Genomic DNA, 17,355 nt, shown 5'->3' on the forward strand with positions numbered 1-17,355 from the left:
CTCTTCGGGTTTTGGTAACAAATTCAGTTGAAATCTCAGTGATTATGGGGCTTGATGAATAATTTATGTTGCAAAAGATTTTAAAAGTAGTCCTCAACAAACAAAGCAAATTCTAAGAGATTACCTAAGTGCAGTTACTTCATTGAAACTGTCACCAAGTGGCAGCAAAGCTTGCTTTTTTTTTTTTTTTTTAAGATTTTATTTATTTATTTGACAGAAAGCGACACAGTGAGAGAGGGACCACAAGCAGGAGGAGTGGGACAAGGAGAAGCAGACTTCCCTCCAAGCAGGGAGCCCGATGCGGGGCTCAATCCCAGTACCCTAGGATCATGATGTGAGCCGAAGGCAGACACTTAACGACTGAGCCACCCAGGTGCCCCGGCAGCAAAACTTTGAGCAAACAAGTTTTTCTGGTGCTCTGATTCCAGTCAGAATTGTAGATGAGTGTGTAGTTTGTCCAAAACAGGTCTTTTGGCACGGGGAAGAGTGGCAGTTTGCACGGGAGAATAATTATTTTCACATGAAAAAGAGAGAAGGACTGTAGTGAGTAGGGCAGGGGAAGGAGGGGAACAGGCTAGGGGGCAGGTCCTGGGCAAATGAGGAATAACATAGATACCACGGGACTGAGGTTTCCTTGAAATTCCCTCCCTGGTTCCATTCTTCCTTCAGTGACTATCTCTGAGCAGCTAAAGGTACTGTGGCAGGGACCAGGGTACCCCCCAGGAGCTAACAGACTGGTTGGGGAAATAGGGATATAACCAAATAATGGGACAACAGAGGAACTGTACTGGGACAGTGGTGGGCAGAGGGTCATCGCTGGGGCTGGAGGCCCTCCTCGGAGGAGGTAACACTCAAACTGGGCCTTGCAGGATGGGTAGAAGTTGACAAGGATGGGCAGTCTGGGGCAGCAGTGCGCCACACCTGTGGTTGTTTGGAGCCTGGCAGAAGGCTGAGCTAGCCAGACGGGTAGGGCGGGCCAGTGCAGGCCCCCCCAGGGCTGAGATCTGTGGGCTGATTCCATGTGCCGGCCCTTGTGTGTGCCGCGACCACATTAAAAGGTGTGTAAGTGTAGTTAGAGGGGAAGCAGTGGAGCTGGGTCCCGAAAGAAGGAGGTGGGGGCGTGCACACAAGCAGAAAGGGAAAGATGGTCACATATACAGAATGCCTTAAAAGGTTGTACGTTAGTGACAGAAATTGTGCTGTAGTTCTTTGTTTTGTTTTTAAGATTATTTATTTATTTATTTGACAGCGATCACAGGTAGGCAGAGAGAGGGGGGGAGCATGCTCCCCCCACCTCCCCAGCAGAGAGCTTTATGTGGGCCTCAATCCCAAGACCCCGAGACCATGACCTGAGACAAAGGCAGATGCTCAACCCACTGCGCCCCCCACGCACCCCTGTGCTCTCGTTCTTCGGCATTTACTGGTATTTGAGCTCTCAGTATAGCACACCCTGGGGCCTCAGTTACGCTCTTTGGATTTATCTTATGAAATAAATAAAGCCTTATTAAAAAGCTCAAGAAGATTCTCTCATCATGAATATACATTTCTATGCTCTCACCAAACTCTAAAACGTATAAGGTCTTATTCATACCAGCTTGCTGGTAAAATTAGAGAAAAATTTCAAAGCGTCTTTTTACTTTCTTTGTCCCGCGTTTCTCCAGTAGGGAAAAAGACTGGGAGACTGTCAAAGAACTGGCTGTTCTCATAGGATTCGAGGAGAACAGTGTGAGTCATTGTAGCTTTTTGCTGGTATTTTAGTATCCGGTTTATTTTTAAACAGTTTTGTGCAACTGGAGTTTCTTCCGTGGTTTCTGTTACCATGGCTCCATAATATTTCCTCAGATCTGCTTGTTCATCCTTTCACACACTCCAGCATCAAATTTATAATTCCTTAGAATCTGAATATCTTATTTATGATATCCAAGAATGTTTCTCCAGCTGCAATAGCATTTTGCTCCAAAGTGGAAAAGTTAGTTGTTTTTCCCCATCAGAGACGTTGGGAGAAGAGAGGGTGTGGTTCTGTGAAGGATAGTGCAGTCAGTGGGGGCTGGGGGATGGTCGGGGTTCTTAGGAGGCTCCCACTGGTGGTCTAAGCAGAGGACCAGTGTCAACTGTGTGGAAGCACTTCCCCTTTAGAGTCCATAGTTGGAGATACAGGGTGGGCAAGTTGCCATGTTTGCTTGGGACATGCTGGCATTGGATGTTTTGGCCCAGACATCCAGCACACTCCTGGTTCTTGGTTCTCCTTCAGTGTGACTATGTGTGCTCTCACTGTATTTATTCATTTATTTTTAGACTTGATGGAGGCTTCCACCCTGGGAAGGGCTCTTGTTTTTAAGAATCTGCAGTCAGGAGAAACAGTGCTGGTCCTGGCAGTCAAATGCCCTCTCTTCCTCGCATTTAGGATTATTCAGGGAGATACTTTCCTGCATTTCCTTGCTTTGAGGAATGTGTATTTCTTAAAGGATTGTTTAGGATTTAAAAGAAAGTGCCAGAGTAATACAGAATCCTAGAGATAGTTTGTTTCCAGTCTCTTAAAGTCTTTGCTGCCTTTCACTTTTCAGGGCTAACCATCTTTCCTCTGACACATAAATGTGGTATCAAACTAGGTTTTGGGTGGGGTACTTGGGTGGCTCAGTCCATCAAGCCTCTGCCTTTGGCTCAGATAGTGATCCCAGGGTCCTGGGATTGAGCCCCACATTGGGCTCCCTGCTCACTGGAGTGTCTGCTTCTCCCTCTGCCTTCTTCCCCTACTTGTACTCTCCCTCTCTCTCAAATAAATAAAACTAAATAAAATAAACAAAACCCAACTAGGTTCTGGGTGTGTGTGAGGTTCGTTATAGGGGACAGTCTGGCCAAATGTTTTTAAAATTCTATAAATTTAAATGTTGACTCAATGACAGAGCAAGTCCTAATACTTGAGAATTTAAAGTATGTTGTAACTGACTGGGCCATTGGCTCCTACCACAGTTGCTTTCTGTGACTCAGACAGGACCCTTTTATAAACAGCAAAAACATACAGAACTGTGGTTCCAGGTACCCCGGAGGCTGCCCAGGAGGCTCCAGGTGGGAAGGTCTTCTGAGTGACTAGACAACTGGCATTGTAGAAGAATTGACTTTTTAAGAATCACTGAAAAATTAAGTTTTGCTGTTAGCTCAAGAAACGTTTTGTGGTTAGTCATCTGAGTCGTCTTTTTTTCTTTTCCGTGTAACCCAAGAGATGTCAGTATGTGGCTTCATGAGTGAAATTTGTCAACAACAGAGTGTTACTGTTAAGATCTTACAGATCTTGTAGGGTGGTGGCATTGGAAGGCGGGGCTGGATGAGAGGATGGTCAGGGAGACTCTGAGGACCTCTGGTCAGAGGCCCATATAGTGCCAGGGAGCTGGCGATGCAGTTGAGCATTCTGGGGAGAGCAAACAGCATGTGCCAAAGTCCTGAGGCAGGGATGGGCTCAGTATTTGAGAAACAAAGGGAAGATCACTGTGGCCAGAGCAGAACAGGGCCAGTCAGTGAAGGAGCGTGGAAGAGGTCAGGCAGGGGCAGGTCGAGATGGGACTTGCAGCAAAGGCAAGGAGTTAGGGTTTAACTCCGAGTGTGGTGGGTGTTGAGCAGGGAAGTGACACGATTTAAGTATTTAAAAAGGTTGCCCTGAGGAGACTAGAAATTGAAAGAGTGGGTTTTCTGATCTACTTAACATTGGGCTTCCCTAAGAAAACATTAAACTTTTGTTTGCATTTTAACTTTGGAGTTTTAGAGTCACTAATACCACCTGCATTCCTTGTGTCTGGGATTCTGTGAAGTTTTCTGGGCTCTTTTTTTTTTTTTTTTTAAGATTTTTATTTGAGCTAGAACGAGAGAGAGGGAGAGCGGGCAGGGGGAGCAGCAGGCAGAGGGAGAAGCAGACTCCCCGCCAAGCAGGGAGCCCAATGTGGGGCTCGATGTGGGGCTCATTCCCAGGACTCCAGGATCATGACCTGAGCCGAAGACAGATGCTTAACCAACTGAGCCACCCAGGCGCCCCTTCTGGGCTCTTTTTGGAGAGGGGCTGTGTCAGTAAGCAACACTCTGGTCTCTGTGTAGTCTGGTCAATTTAAAAATGTCCCTGTTAGTAGCGCATAACATTGTTCTCAACTTAGCCAACAGCTGGAGGGTTACAAGTCATGAGAAACTCATCAAGGTTAAACCACACGGGGACTTTTGTATAGAAATGTGACCCCAGTTCCTCCTTCCTTGCTCACTGTTCCTGTTTCAAGGTGGGCACCCGGCCATGCTGTCTAGCCCTCCGAAGACTGGGTGCTCTCACTGACACTGACTGGCCTGTGCTCCCTTCATGCCTCATCCCGCCCCCACCCTTCCTCAGGATTCTTCTGTCTCGGACATCTTGCCCTTACCCTTGTGCGCCTGCCTCATTCCCGCGGGCTCCTCAGGACTCCGCTTGTGGCCCCTGGGAAGCCACCGTGTGATTCCGGGCTTCCTCAGCGCCCCGGTGGAGAGCAGCTGCTTCCGCTCATGACTGAGGCATGCCGTCCACCAGCAAGGCCAAGGAGTAATGTCAGTATCAGTTTCCCTTTCTGGGTGAGGAAGCTGAGGCTCCAGAGTTGAAGTCACGTGCCCATGGTTATCTAGCTGGTGTGCGGCGGGGCTGGGGTTGTGCCTAGGTCATCCCCCGTCACATATCTCTGCCCTGTTTACACTGGGCTCCCTGCCAGCTCTGGGGTACACCTGTCAGTAAGGCAGGCAGGGCCTGCGGGTGTGTCGCCCCCAGCACCCTAAGCTGTTCGAGCAGGCGTGCTTCCAGAACAGGACTCCTGCCCAGGTGCTCAGCGAATGCCGAAGAAGTGAATGCGTGCACACGTGCATGCCTGTTGACATCATCCCCTCGTGGGAGTCCCAGCTGGGGTGCCGTCCCTGTCTCGCTTACATCGTCCACCTCTGCCTCTTCTCGGAGTTTTCCATTGCCATGTCTCACCGAGGGAGACAGGGTGGCCTGACAGTGAAGGGGCAGGCTCAGGGGCACCTGACCCAGGTCTGAGTCCCTGCTTCGCCACCTGCTACCTGTGTGGCTTTGGTCAAGTTATTGAAACACTTGTGTACCTCATTTCTTCGTCTGTAAAGTGGGGATGACCGTAGCAGCTACCTCTTGGGGCCGTTCTGAGAGTGACGGGTGCTCGCACCTAGGAAGCACTTAATAAATACTGACTGTTACTGTGAATTCTTCTGTGTGGTGGGGATAGGAACTGAGCCCCACTCAACTCCAAGGGCACTGTCAACCCCTGACCACCCACAGCATGGTGTCTGGCACTGGGTCAGGGCCTGGCACGTGTCAGATGAGGGAATGTCCAGGGAAGAGTTCCACCCACGTGGTGCATCTTGGGGCTGTGGGGCCAGGACCCCATGAGACCCTGGTGAGATATAGGACTACCGGGACTGTGGTCAGCTTTTGGCCATGTTGTCCTGGCCTTTTCTCCTACCTGTCCCCAGTTTGACAACTTCCTTTGACTCGTCCTCCTCCACTGTTCCTTCCACTCACTGCATCCACCATCACCCCCTTTTACCCAAATGCATCTGTTAAGTTCTTTGCTGCATCTGCTGTAGCCTCAGTAGTGATGTTTCTAAATTTATTAATTTCATGCTTTTAAGCAAGGAAGTCCATGCAAATACATTTAACTTACAAAGACTATAATATACCAGGAACTTGAGTATTAGTTCACATTAAAGTCTTGAAGCCCGTCTGACTTCTCATTAGAAGCCACTGTATTATGCACGTGGCATCTGTCTCTAAGGAATATCAGTAAGAAGTAAAGTATACTTATTTCAGGGAGACGTTTACTTTTGAATTTGAGCTGTCAGAATCTTGCATTTTATAATGTTTAAATTCTCCCATTGATTCAAATTAAAATGAAAGAATGAATAGTCCAAACCACCAAAGTGTTTTTGTTTTTATCAGCATGCTGTTTATTCTTTTAAGGCGACCACTTGGAGATTTCCAAAAACATTTTTGAAACATTTCAATAAGTTTAAAAGTAAGACAGTCACTTTCAAAATTTGTTTCTTTAATAACGTGTGCCGTTGTTTAGTGAGTAGGAAGGCGGGCCTCCATCTGCTTTTGGGTCTGGATTGAGTGGGCGTCTCACCTGTGTTGGGCTCCGAGACAGGAAGACACAAAGCCCCCCAGCACCCTGGGTGCTGGGTCCAGAAGAGGGGTCTGGTGGTGAGCCTTGGTGCTGCTGTGTGTTCTCCTTGTGAAGCTGGGAGCAGAGGAGAGATGGTTATTTCTGCTACCTAATGCCCGGGGCGGCATCCCAGGGGCTGGCAGTCAGACCAGTTAGACTCCCACTTCCTGTCTCATTGTATTGAACAGGGCTCAAGGCCCAAGGACTTTTGTATTCAGTACAAATGACTTTGTGCTATGATTGGGCTACAGAAATAGATACCACATGGTCCTTGCCCTCAGGCACCCTTTGTCTCCTGATTGAGACAGATCCTTGCATGACTGTGTCCACCTAAGGTTGGATGGAGTGGGTACTGCAGGAGAGGAACGTGCTGCTCAGAGCAGTGCGGGCTGCAAAGCTTACTTTTGACTGGGAATAAAGGAAGGCTTCGTGGAAGAGGTGTGACATTTGATTATGACCTTGAAGAATAATTAGTATCTTACCAGTCATCCATGAGGTGGTTCTAAGGAGAAGGAATGATGTGGGGGGAGGTGTGAGGGCCCAAAAGGACTGTGCTGTCCTGGGCCCTGGGGGTGATGGGAGGGACTCTGAGGCCTAGAAGGTGGGTAACCCTCCTGCATTGTCCCCGTTGGGAGTAGGTCATCCTCTGGAGAGCTCGTTGCAGGATTGGCAAGATGTCCCCAGTCACATGGCCAGTGTGTGTTCCATTCTAGAAGGTGGACTGGCTAATTTTGTGAGAAAACCTTGAGGAATCGCTGTGGGATTCAGAGATGCTCTCTCTTCTGCCTGCAGTTCCAAAGCAGGCTCACTGCTCTCACCTAATGCTCCCCAATCTCCTGACTCCCCTCCCAACCCCAAGTTGTCATTGTGCCTGACCTCCCAGCACCTGTGGCAGGGGGGTCTTCATCGAGGAGCCTGGGACCTAGGGTCAGAGTGCCTGTCACAGCATATGTGACAGTCATGCCTCTTTTTTACTCATTTTGTAAAATGCACATGTTAATTGCTGTCAACTTCCCCTTTAAACAGTAGCATTCCTGTATGAGATCTACAGCACAGGTGACATCCTGGGTCCCAACACTGTTCAGTAACTTCTGTGATGTGGAAATGCTCAGAAAGCAAGGGCTCTGTGTTGACTGAGGTATGTTTTGCAGTGAGCCCCTGGGAATGAGTTCAAGCTGGACTTTGGGGTCCAGGTGAGACTGTCCTCCCTGAGGGGGGCTGTGAGGCTCAGATCTGGTAAAGGAGGAAAGCACTCTGTAGCCATGAAGGTCACTGCAAGCAGGTGCTCTTAAAACAACTTGGCTTTAATCCACTTGAGTTCTCCCACAATCTCTTGCCAGTAGGAGGCTCTTCTGAAACATTTTAAGCTCATAAAAATTTAAGAGTTGAATTCCACACTCTCTAGTATCAGTAGTGGGATGCTGAGAAGTTGCCCGAGGTCCCAGCTGTTTAATGGCAGATTTGGGCTGAGTCTTCCAAACATTGGCCCTGAGAGCCTTCAGTAAGAGTGAAAATGGCTTCTAAATCATCAGAAATTAAGTTTTTTTTTATTTTTTTTATTTTTTTTTTTATTTTTTTTAAAGATTTTATTTATTTATTTGACAGACAGAGATCACAAGTAGGCAGAGAGGCAGGCAGAGAGAGAGAGGGAAGCAGGCTTCCTGTAGAGCAGGGAGCCCGATGCGGGGCTCGATCCCAGGACCCTGAGATCATGACCCGAGCCGAAGGCAGCAGCCCAAACCACTGAGCCACCCAGGCGCCCCCAGAAATTAAGTTTTGTTCAGTATAGTTTCATTGGGTTTATTTGGGGCATGTGAATACATGTGTGTGTGTGTGTGTGTGTGTGTGTGTGTGAAATTGGCATTCCTGGCAGGGTGTACCCAGTGATTCCCTGAACCACACAGATTAACCACCACCACCAACACTGCCTCCTTTCTTGCCTCTTGAAGGGATCGTGTTCAGACATTCACACCGTCCCACTGGTTTGAAGGACACTGGTCCTCCACGTGTGGATAACCGGTTGTTTGCGTCAGTTCGGCTAGAGTGAATCCTGAACCCTCCCAATACTTAATACATTAAAGGCATTTCTTATTTAGAATTTTATAAAGGTTTATTTACTTGAGGTTTCTTAAAAAGAAACAAAACCCCCAAGCAGTCTGATTTCTATATTTATGCAGTAAGACAGGAGAAGCTCGCTGTCCCCTCTCTCCCCCCACAGCTGAAGCCTCCTTTCCACGTGAGCTCGCTCTTTGACTGTCCCTTCTCCGTCCGTTTCTTACTCATGAGCAGTACTGTGTAACATTCATGTGACTGTCTCCTGAAATACTCTGATTCACCGTGTGAAACGGATAGGTCCCCACAGGCAGCAGCATTTTTCTGCCAGGGTGTGTCCTGGGGGTCATCCTTTCTCATGGGCGTGTGGTCTGCGCCTGAAACGTGGATGGAAGAGGCCAGGTTGAAATCTTGCTTTTCAAACCGTAGCCGGAGCTTCACGGCTGTCGTGAGAGCACATGAGCCCATGAAGCAGCGGGACAGAAATGGGATGGGCCCCCTTCTTGGTTCTGACTAGGAAAGACGCAAACCCCGGAGATCGGGCCATGAGGGCTTGGGCAGTCGTGTGGGACCACAGAGTGACTTTACACGGCTGTCAGGAGTGACAGGAAGAAGACCTGGACAGCAGGGGAAATGCTTGCTGTGCTGCTGAGAAAAGCAGACCGCAGGATGGCTCGTGGGCCGTGACGGCCGCGCAGGCAGACCGCAGGGGGCAGGGGAGAGGAGCGCGAGTGATGAGAGCGAGGGTGGGCGGTGGGGCCCGGGTGATGGGGACAGCCCTGTGCCAGCCAAGGGAGGGGACACCGGGCCGGACCCTGGGGCAGGCTCGGCAGTGAGCGCTGGCTGTGAGAGCGCAGCTAGAGAAGGACCCTCGCAGCGGGGGCTGTGCTGAGCCCCAGTAGCAGCGGGTGTCTCTCGGACTGTGGGAGAGCGTCCCTGTTTTCCTCGAGCCCTCCCCAGCATGGCTTCCTCTGAAGAGAGCTGCTCCATGGCATGGACTAAAACAAAATAAGAGGCGCCTTCCCCCACTCTGTCTCTCTTCCCAGCTGTGATACTCCTGATGCCGGGCCCTGTTTGCTTTGAGCCAAGCGGCTGTGTGTCCCTGGTTAGTGTCCCCTTCTGTGTCCCGTGGAGTTCCTGTGATGCCCCTTCTTCTCACCAGTACTTGCTTTAGTTTACAGCATGTCGCTCGGTGCCCTGAAGTGCTTGGACCCCTCTCTGCTTGTTTCAGGGATGGTCTTCATGGCCACCCCAAGCCGTCTGCTCCCGGATACTGTGTTTTCATCTCCGGACGCACCTTTCAGTGTGTTCAGCCCACACTGCTCACCCTTGTGGTGCTTCTGGAGAATCCTCCCCTCCCTGTCCCGGCTTGGGACCTGCCAAGCCGTTGGCCTCCATGTCCTTCCCCAGAGGGGACAGCTGTTAAAACCAAGCATCCTGCAGTGCACAGGCAGCTTTCCGTTGTTGCAGTCCGCGCACGACAGTGTTCCGGAGATGCGAGTCCCTTTATGTGCTGATCTCTATCTCTTCCTTTGAGCATGGTTCACTTTTCCAGATGAAATCACTGGAAACAAAATAGGCTGTGCCAGATATTTAAGCTACTTTAAAAAAAAAAAAAAAAAAGTCCCAGCTTTGTTCATGGTGCAAAGCAGTGTATTACCTCAGGCCTTGCTCCCTGAGCGCCCACTACAGGGGAGGCCGTTAGAGAGCTAGAGAGAAGCAAGAGACCCTGTCCTTTCTCGCAAGGAACTGATTGGGCATACAGCAATAGTCTGAGCCAAAGCTGGAGGCGGAGAGGACCTAGGGGCCCGTGGGCCCCACGGGTGGTCCAGCCCAGGCAGGTGAGCCCCAGAACGGCTTCCTGCGTGGCTGGCGGTAGTCAATCGGGAACCGAGCCGCACACACCCCCCTCGGCCCCCACTATGGTTGTAAACCCATTTGTGGTTTAGTTTATATATGCAGGGTTAGTTTATAAAAGAATTCTAACCACTGGAGTTAAAACATCACAATAATGCTCCAGTTACTTTCCACCTGTGGATGGGTCTTCATTCTGCATGAATCAAACCCGCCGAGACTTTTCTTTTCTTTCTTTCTTTCTTTTTTTTAAGATTTTATTTATTTATTTGACAAAAATCACAAGTAGGTGGAGAGGCAGGCAGAGAGAGAGAGAGAGAGAGAAAAGGAAGCAGGCTCCCCGCTGAGCAGAGAGCCCGATGCGGGGCTCGATCCCAGAACTCTGGGATCATGACCTGAGCGGAAGGCAGAGGCTTAACCCACTGAGCCACCCAGGCGCCCCCCCGCCGAGACTTTTCAATTCAACTTTTCTCATCCTGAATCCATCCAGCAAGTTTTTACCTGAGTGACTGCTCTGTGGTCAGACCTTGGGTGCTAGGACTTCAGCAGGGGACACAACAGAGAAAAATCCCCTGCCCTCCCAGAGCCTACGTTCCAGACAGGAAAACAGAGAATAGACAAAGAACAAAAGGATCCAGTAAATGACAGAACTCGCTGGAAGGAAATAAGTGCTTGAGGGAGGAAAAATAAAGTAGAGAAGGTCTGGGAGCGTGAGAGCTCCTGGTGATGGGGTGGGTACCAGAGGGGTCAGCCCTTGGGGGTTCCCCTGGCATCCTGTCTTGAAGCTGTGGGGCAGCACAGCACAGGGCGCCCTCCCTCTGTTCAAGCCCAGGCCACTAGTGAAACAAAAAGGGGCATTTTTATTAACTAGTTTTTGTATTGTAAAAGTGTCGCATGCCGATAGTCACAATCCTCATGGTTTAGAAGGTTATGAGGTGAGCTGTAAAGTCCCCTCCTCACCCCCAAGATACCCCCTAGAGCAAATCAGAGGCCTCGGTGGGACTCTGTGTGCAGGGGTGCACTTTGATGGACTCCTGATTGTTGTTGTTTTTTTTTTTTAAGATTTTTATTTATTTATTTATTTGACAGAGATCACAAGCAGGCAGAGAGGCAGGCAGAGAGGGTGAGGGGAAACAGACTCCCTGCCGAGCAGAAAGCCCGATGCGGGACTCGATCCCAGGACCCTGAGATCACAACCCGAGCCGAAGGCAGAGGCTTAAACCACTGAGCCACCCCGGCGCCCCACCTGATTGTTTTTTAATGCCAGTGTGTCACACTCCTGTACCATGCGACACCCACTGTTCCTCTTTGAGAGGTGGGAACGTCTTTTGTGGCTGTACACACAGTTCCCTTCCTTCTCTCTCCTCTAGCTGCCCCTGTGCCCTGGAGAAGTGTGCCGGCATCTTCGATTCTTGAAGGGCAGTGAGTAGTTTTCAGTGTTTTTTCTTTTTGTTGCTCTTACCAATGATACCACCGTGAATACCTACATCTGACTCTTGGATGAACTCATCTGTAGGATAAAGCTTCCGAGGAAACAGTTGGGTCAAAGCCTAGGTGTTTCTCTTTTGTTGAATACTCCGTGCACTGAGAGGCGTGTAAGAACATAGAAGGACAAACCTAGAGTGACCCTGCATGTACGCTGCTGGTCTCCACGAGCACATCTTACAGCCACTTGCGGCTCAGCGTTTTGAGACAGTAGCTCCGACAGGGGGCTGAGTTACCCTGCAGCTTCTCAGCGGTGCCAGGTTGTCCCGCCCGATTCCTCAGGCAAGCACCCGGGCTCCCACCCTGCTGGGTGCTGGGACGGGCCCAGCACTCCTGGGATCTTTGCCGATGCCCTCCCTCTTCTGGAAAAGCCTCTCCCTTGTCTTTCATACGCCCGCTTGCCCTCACACTGGGGCTGTTTGTACTTCACTCTGTGTCAGCCTGCCCTGGTAAGACGTCAGCGGCAGGCGGGCCGGGCCTGCGTCTGTCCTTTACCGCTGCCTCCTGGGGACCTAGCCACCGTGCCGGACACACGGTAGGTACTCAAACATCAGTCTGTAGAATGAATGGGGAAATCCAGCCCTTCTTAAGGAATGATCCTCCCCTCATCCTGGGCCACACAATGGCTTAGAAGAAATTCTTGTCATACCCCATTGTGGATAATGAAGAAACCAGCCTTAGGTCCAGCATGTGCTCATGGCTGGGCCCGTGGAGCAGCAGGGAGCCAGGTCAGCGATGATGGGGAAGGGGCAGCAGGGGGGACTCCTTCCTTCAGCAGTTAGTTACGGAGGACTACGGGGGGCTTTCACCCAAAGGCTGGCTGACTCTCGGGGAGACAGCAACATGGTGCCTTTGCTCTGAATGTTCTTGCTTTATAGTAATATAGCCTTTTGGCCTAATGACCCATTCTGTTTTTTGTTTTTGGAACAAATTAAGGGCATTAAGAGGGAGCTAGATGTACTTATGTAATGTGTACTTTTTGTTTACCTGATAGTTGTTATCAGGCCCAGAGGAAGAAGGTTATGCCAGTTCCAGCCAGGGCCAAGGGCACCTTGGCAACCTCTGTTAACCTCTGAGACTCTGCATGCCCTTTTAGGAGCAGCTGTGACTCACCAGTGTTTACATACCTCAGTGGCAGAAGTTGCTGGAATGCAGGGATCTGGAAGTCTTTACCCCGCCTCATTCCCGGATTCCCGGATTCCCAGCTTCCTGTCAAGTGCCTCCTAGAATAGGTACTTGGCATACATCTGTTGAGGGCCTGCAGTGTGCCAGGACACGCACAAGGAAGATCTCGAATGTGCATTTCAGGAGGGTGGGGAGGGGAGGGGGTGATGATCCGTCTGCTTAGGATCTCCTTGCTCTCAAGCCTCAAGCTTGCTGCTCATACACCTTCAATGGACAGACAAGGGCCCATGCAGAAGCGCACCATCCCTGCAGCTGGAATGTCAGGGTCTCCCAGGGGAGCCAGCCTGACGCACGACACACTGTCGCACTGACGACCAGCAGTTCACTGAGTGGCCGTAGCCGCCTTCCTCCCAGAGCCCTTGGAGAGAGAAGAGGGAAAGGCTGCAAGGCCTGTTCCATTTGCATCTCCTCAGGTCTTGTTCGAGCACCTTCTCTACGCAGCACTGGGTGTGCTAGACCTGAGTGGGAAGCCAGCGGTGCTCTAGGACACCCCACCCCCACCTCTCCCAGCCCGCAGGACTTCCTATCCCTTAACCAGCCTCTTGCTCACATCTCTCTCCCCTCCTGTTTTCTGTGATAGGAAACGCCTGTAGTCTTACCAGCGGGTCCTGAGCTTCATCCTTAATCTTGTCATTCAGTTATACAGACTCTCCATCAAAATGTTTCTTTTGGTAATAAGTCATCCTAAAAATCAAGAAAAAAGTCTTTACTAATTTCCTGATTTCTCCTTTTTCGTAGCAGCTTATTTGTGTTTTATGGTACAATAACTCTCGACTTTCTTGGAGAAGTCTTAATCTTAAACGAGTTTATTAGAATCTCTGTCTTGTTCCCTGAAGTATCTTTATTTTCCCTAGACATCAGCCCCAAATAAAAGTTGCCCTGTTGATCTTGGTCCTTTAATGGTTTGGGTTTTTATTTCATCATTATTTATTTCATGATTGTGAAGACCCTTGGTTATTGGTTCATGTTTATCAAAGAAGAACAGGACTGATGTGTAGGAAGCGCTTCCAGGTTCCTGGACTGTGTTTCTGTGAGAGGCTGGCCATGGCCCCAGGTGGGCTTCCTGAAAGGAGTCTAGGCTTGCTGGTCACAAATGCAGTTTTAAAAATTGCTGTGATTGCCCCTCAGCCCCTCCCCGCCTTCTCCCCCCCCCCCCCCCACTCCAGCATTATCTCAGCCCAAGGCTTGGCACTCCTACCCCAGGGAGACTCACTCCTACTCTGGCGTTTGGGATGGTTTTCTTGGTGGTCTTCTGGCCCAGGCCTGTCTGCTTGCTTCTGGCATCTCCACCAGTCTGCTGCTCTGCCCCGGAATTGTTACAGGTTCCTTCTTGTTGGTCCACTGGACCCTTGCGGGGAGGAGAGGAGAGATGTGTGTCTCGTGAACTGGCACATGTGTGATTTGGGGGAAAAGAAACAAAGCTAGGGGCAATCCATGGTGAGTGTATTTTCTTGGCTTTGTTTTTCCCATCATGATGGGAGGGAATCAAGAATAACTCAGCACACACTACTTTGTCCTAAAGGTTCATTTCAGAATCTGTTCGGAATTCAGATGGCATTTTCCTGTCACCAAGTTAGACTGTAAAAGCCTCTTCTGGTGTGTTCAGCACACAGCGTACTCCATGAGGCAGCGGGAGACTGGAAGCAAGTGCAGCCTTTGTGCAGAGGTGATGGAACCTGTTCAGCATTACATTCGAGTATTGTAGTTCAGTGTCTTCAGGAAGAAATGATCCGTCAACTACGGGGTGCCAGACAGTGAGACATAGAATAAAGCAGGGCCAGCTTCTGTCCCTGTCCTCGAAAAGAGCAGTACTAGCTCACTTGTCGGTCGCTTTGTACTTCCCCAGAGTTCTCCCACATCCGTGATCTCCCCTGAGCCTCTTCGTACCTCGGGGAGGGAAGGGTGCGGGTGGTGTCCCTGCCTTACAGAGGAGGGTGGGGCTCTGGGGCAGCCAGCGTGCGTTTTCCACCCACTGCCACGCTGCCTTCCCAGGAACTTCACCATCCCCCCGAGAAGCACCCAGCTGATGAATAAACATACATCATATGTTTTTGGCATTGGTAGATCTATTTCATGAGAATTTAGTACCATTTGGCATTAGAAACCTGCTTATTTTAAAAAAGAAAAAAAAAAAAAAAGGAACCTGCTTATTTCTCAGCTTGTCTCCAGGCTTAGCAGTGGTTCTGGCTGGCTCAGGGCCTGGAATGAATGAAGGCTGCAGAACCAGGAAATTTGCCTGACCCGATCTCCTTTGAAGGAACAGGTTTGTCAGTTCTCTTATTGCCCTCTGAAGCCTCAACTTCCCAGACTTAACACGTTTCTTTAATCCAGAGGGCACTAAAACCAGATTTTTTTTTTTTTAAGATTTTATTTATTTGACAGAGAGAGAGATCACAAGTAGGCAGAGAGGCAGGCAGAGAGAGAGGGGGAAGCAAGCTCCCTGCTGAGCAGAGAGCCCAATGTGGGGCTCAATCCCAGGACCCTGGGATCATGACCTGAGCCGAAGGCAGAGGCGTAACCCACTGAGCCACTCAGGCGCCCCAACCAGATTCATTTTTATGGTTAGAGATATTGGGGGGGGGAGGAAATTCTGAGTAATATTCCCTGACAGTCTGAGGACCTTTGGGGATGTTTTGGACATCTCTATTAATAAGACAGCCCTGAGACTCAAGCCCCCTTTGTGAGGGATTGGCCTCCCATTCAAGTGGGTCTTCCAGAGCTGGGAATGACTGGGGCCGATAAGCAGTGTTCTGCTGTGGTTGGGTAGTGTGGTATCAGATAGTCTGGCTTGAATCCTGGCCTAGCGTTTACAGGCTGTGGGCCCTTAACCAGTGATTTGAATTGTTGGGACCTCAGTTTCCTTCCTGTTCATCTTTAGCAGAGTTTTTGAGAGAGAAAAATCCATCTACAGGTCACATAGACCGCTGGGTAGTGCTAAGAGGTGCTTGGTGCATGGGAGCAGCTGTGTTACTGATTTATGCCTACTTGGGCTACCAGGTAGGAAGCAGAATCACAGCTTGATTGAAGCAGACTTGCTTTGTTGGACCCAGGCATGGCCACCTTCAGCCAGGGGGGTATCATTTGGTTCTTAGTTACTGAACAGCTGTGTGGTACCATTAGGCAGCTCTTCTAGTTCCTTCGTTGGTGGCCTTGTTTTCTCTGGGTCCTGGAGTCTGGCCTGGTCTGCAACGGATTCCCACTCAGGAGGGGGCACACTCAAGTGAGTGTGCACGTACTAGAACAGAGTACCATTGTTTGCCTGGACATTGGGGGGCTTTATTCACGAGGCTCATTTGCTCTTAGAGAACAGGCCATGCCCTGTGCCCTCTCCTCTTACCTTAGAGCTCTTTGTCTGCAATTCTAGGCGCTGTAGTCACATGTGTCCCCCACTCACTTTAAGGAGGGAGTGAAGTGATCCAGGAAACAAGCTGTGGGGAGGACCATGCCTTGTGCTACCGACGAGTGATGGAACTATGGATGCTCCTTCTTCCTGTTCTTCCTTCTTCTGCCAAACTCTCTTCTTGAGTTCTCAATGGAAGCATGGGTTATTTTTGTTTTTCTAAGTTGCAAATACATTAAAAAAAAAAAAAAAGGATACCCAAGCTGATTGGTTCACTTTTTCTTACCTCGTGTGAATACGTACAGTAGACATTGTGAGATTGTATGTTGGCTGTCATCAAGCCTTTATTAGCAATTTCAGTTTATTTAAGATATTATTAATTTGTCAGAGAGCACAGGCAGAGGGAGAAGCAGGCCCCTCTCTGAGCAGGGACACTCCACCCACTGCCCCCCACCCCGACATGGGGGTCGACCCCAGGACCCTGAAGGCAGGGACTGCCTGTCAGAACTGAAGGCAGATGCTTAACTGACTGAGCCACCCAGGCACCCTTGTGTTTTTTGTTTTTTGTTTTTTTAAGATTTTATATATTTATTTGGAAGAGAGAGACAGAGATAGCAAGGGAGCGCTTGAGCAGGAGGACAGGGAGAAGCAGGCTCTCCGGCAAGCAGGAAGCCCGACACGGCTTGATCCCAGGACCCTGGGATCGTGACCTGAACCGAAGGTAGATTCTTAACCGACTGAGCTGCCCAGTGCCCCCACCCCCCCACCCCCACCGATTTCACTTTATTTAAGGCACTAAGAAGGCAAAGAATATTTCCTCTGTTTGCATTTGACAGATTTAACACTGGAGTCTTTCCTGAGGATTTTCCCACTAGTCTAGTCTAGTTTAGCTCTTTTCAGTTTCATTTCAATGAAACTGAGGCCTAGTTCTTGGGCTATTTGTATTCCCAGCACTAGCTCAGTTCTTGAAACTTAGGTCTTTGTTGAACGAATGAATCTGTTTCACCACAAGCAGCTGACAGTGGCCTGGCATCCCCTCTTTCCAGTTTTAAGTTCAGACAAGACCATTGTCACTGCGATAGTGACACTTTCCAGTCCCCTCCAACTATGAGCCTGGGTATGGCTGATGTGACTGCTTTGGGGCCAGGAAAAGTGGCCCCAGGTCATTTGGGCCCAGGAAAAGTGGCTGATCATTGGGCCACATTGAGTTGTGGAGCCAGTCAAATTCTGATCATGAAAGAACAAATCTCACTGTTTGTAGGG

The 17,355-nt window shown here is 49.7% G+C and overlaps 1 protein-coding gene across 9 annotated transcripts in view; it reads left to right on the plus strand.

Annotated features, from left to right (window-relative positions):
* The window catches only part of PACSIN2 (protein kinase C and casein kinase substrate in neurons 2), a 134,917-nt gene that overhangs the window by 74,716 nt on the left and 42,846 nt on the right, over positions 1 to 17,355 (plus strand). Inside the window, exons 1-2 of one of the 9 annotated variants that reach the window (XM_032346039.1) lie at positions 4,422 to 4,554; positions 11,453 to 11,504. The exons of 7 other annotated variants lie outside the window; for them this stretch is intronic. The gene's annotated coding sequence lies outside the window, so the exon portion shown is untranslated. Of the gene's footprint in view, positions 1 to 4,421; positions 4,555 to 11,452; positions 11,505 to 17,355 lie in introns of those variants that run through there. One more of the 9 variants, XM_032346036.1, reaches the window with a different exon arrangement.

Source organism: Mustela erminea, chromosome 6, assembly GCF_009829155.1.
Source record: "Mustela erminea isolate mMusErm1 chromosome 6, mMusErm1.Pri, whole genome shotgun sequence".
Classification (NCBI taxonomy): domain Eukaryota; kingdom Metazoa; phylum Chordata; class Mammalia; order Carnivora; family Mustelidae; genus Mustela; species Mustela erminea.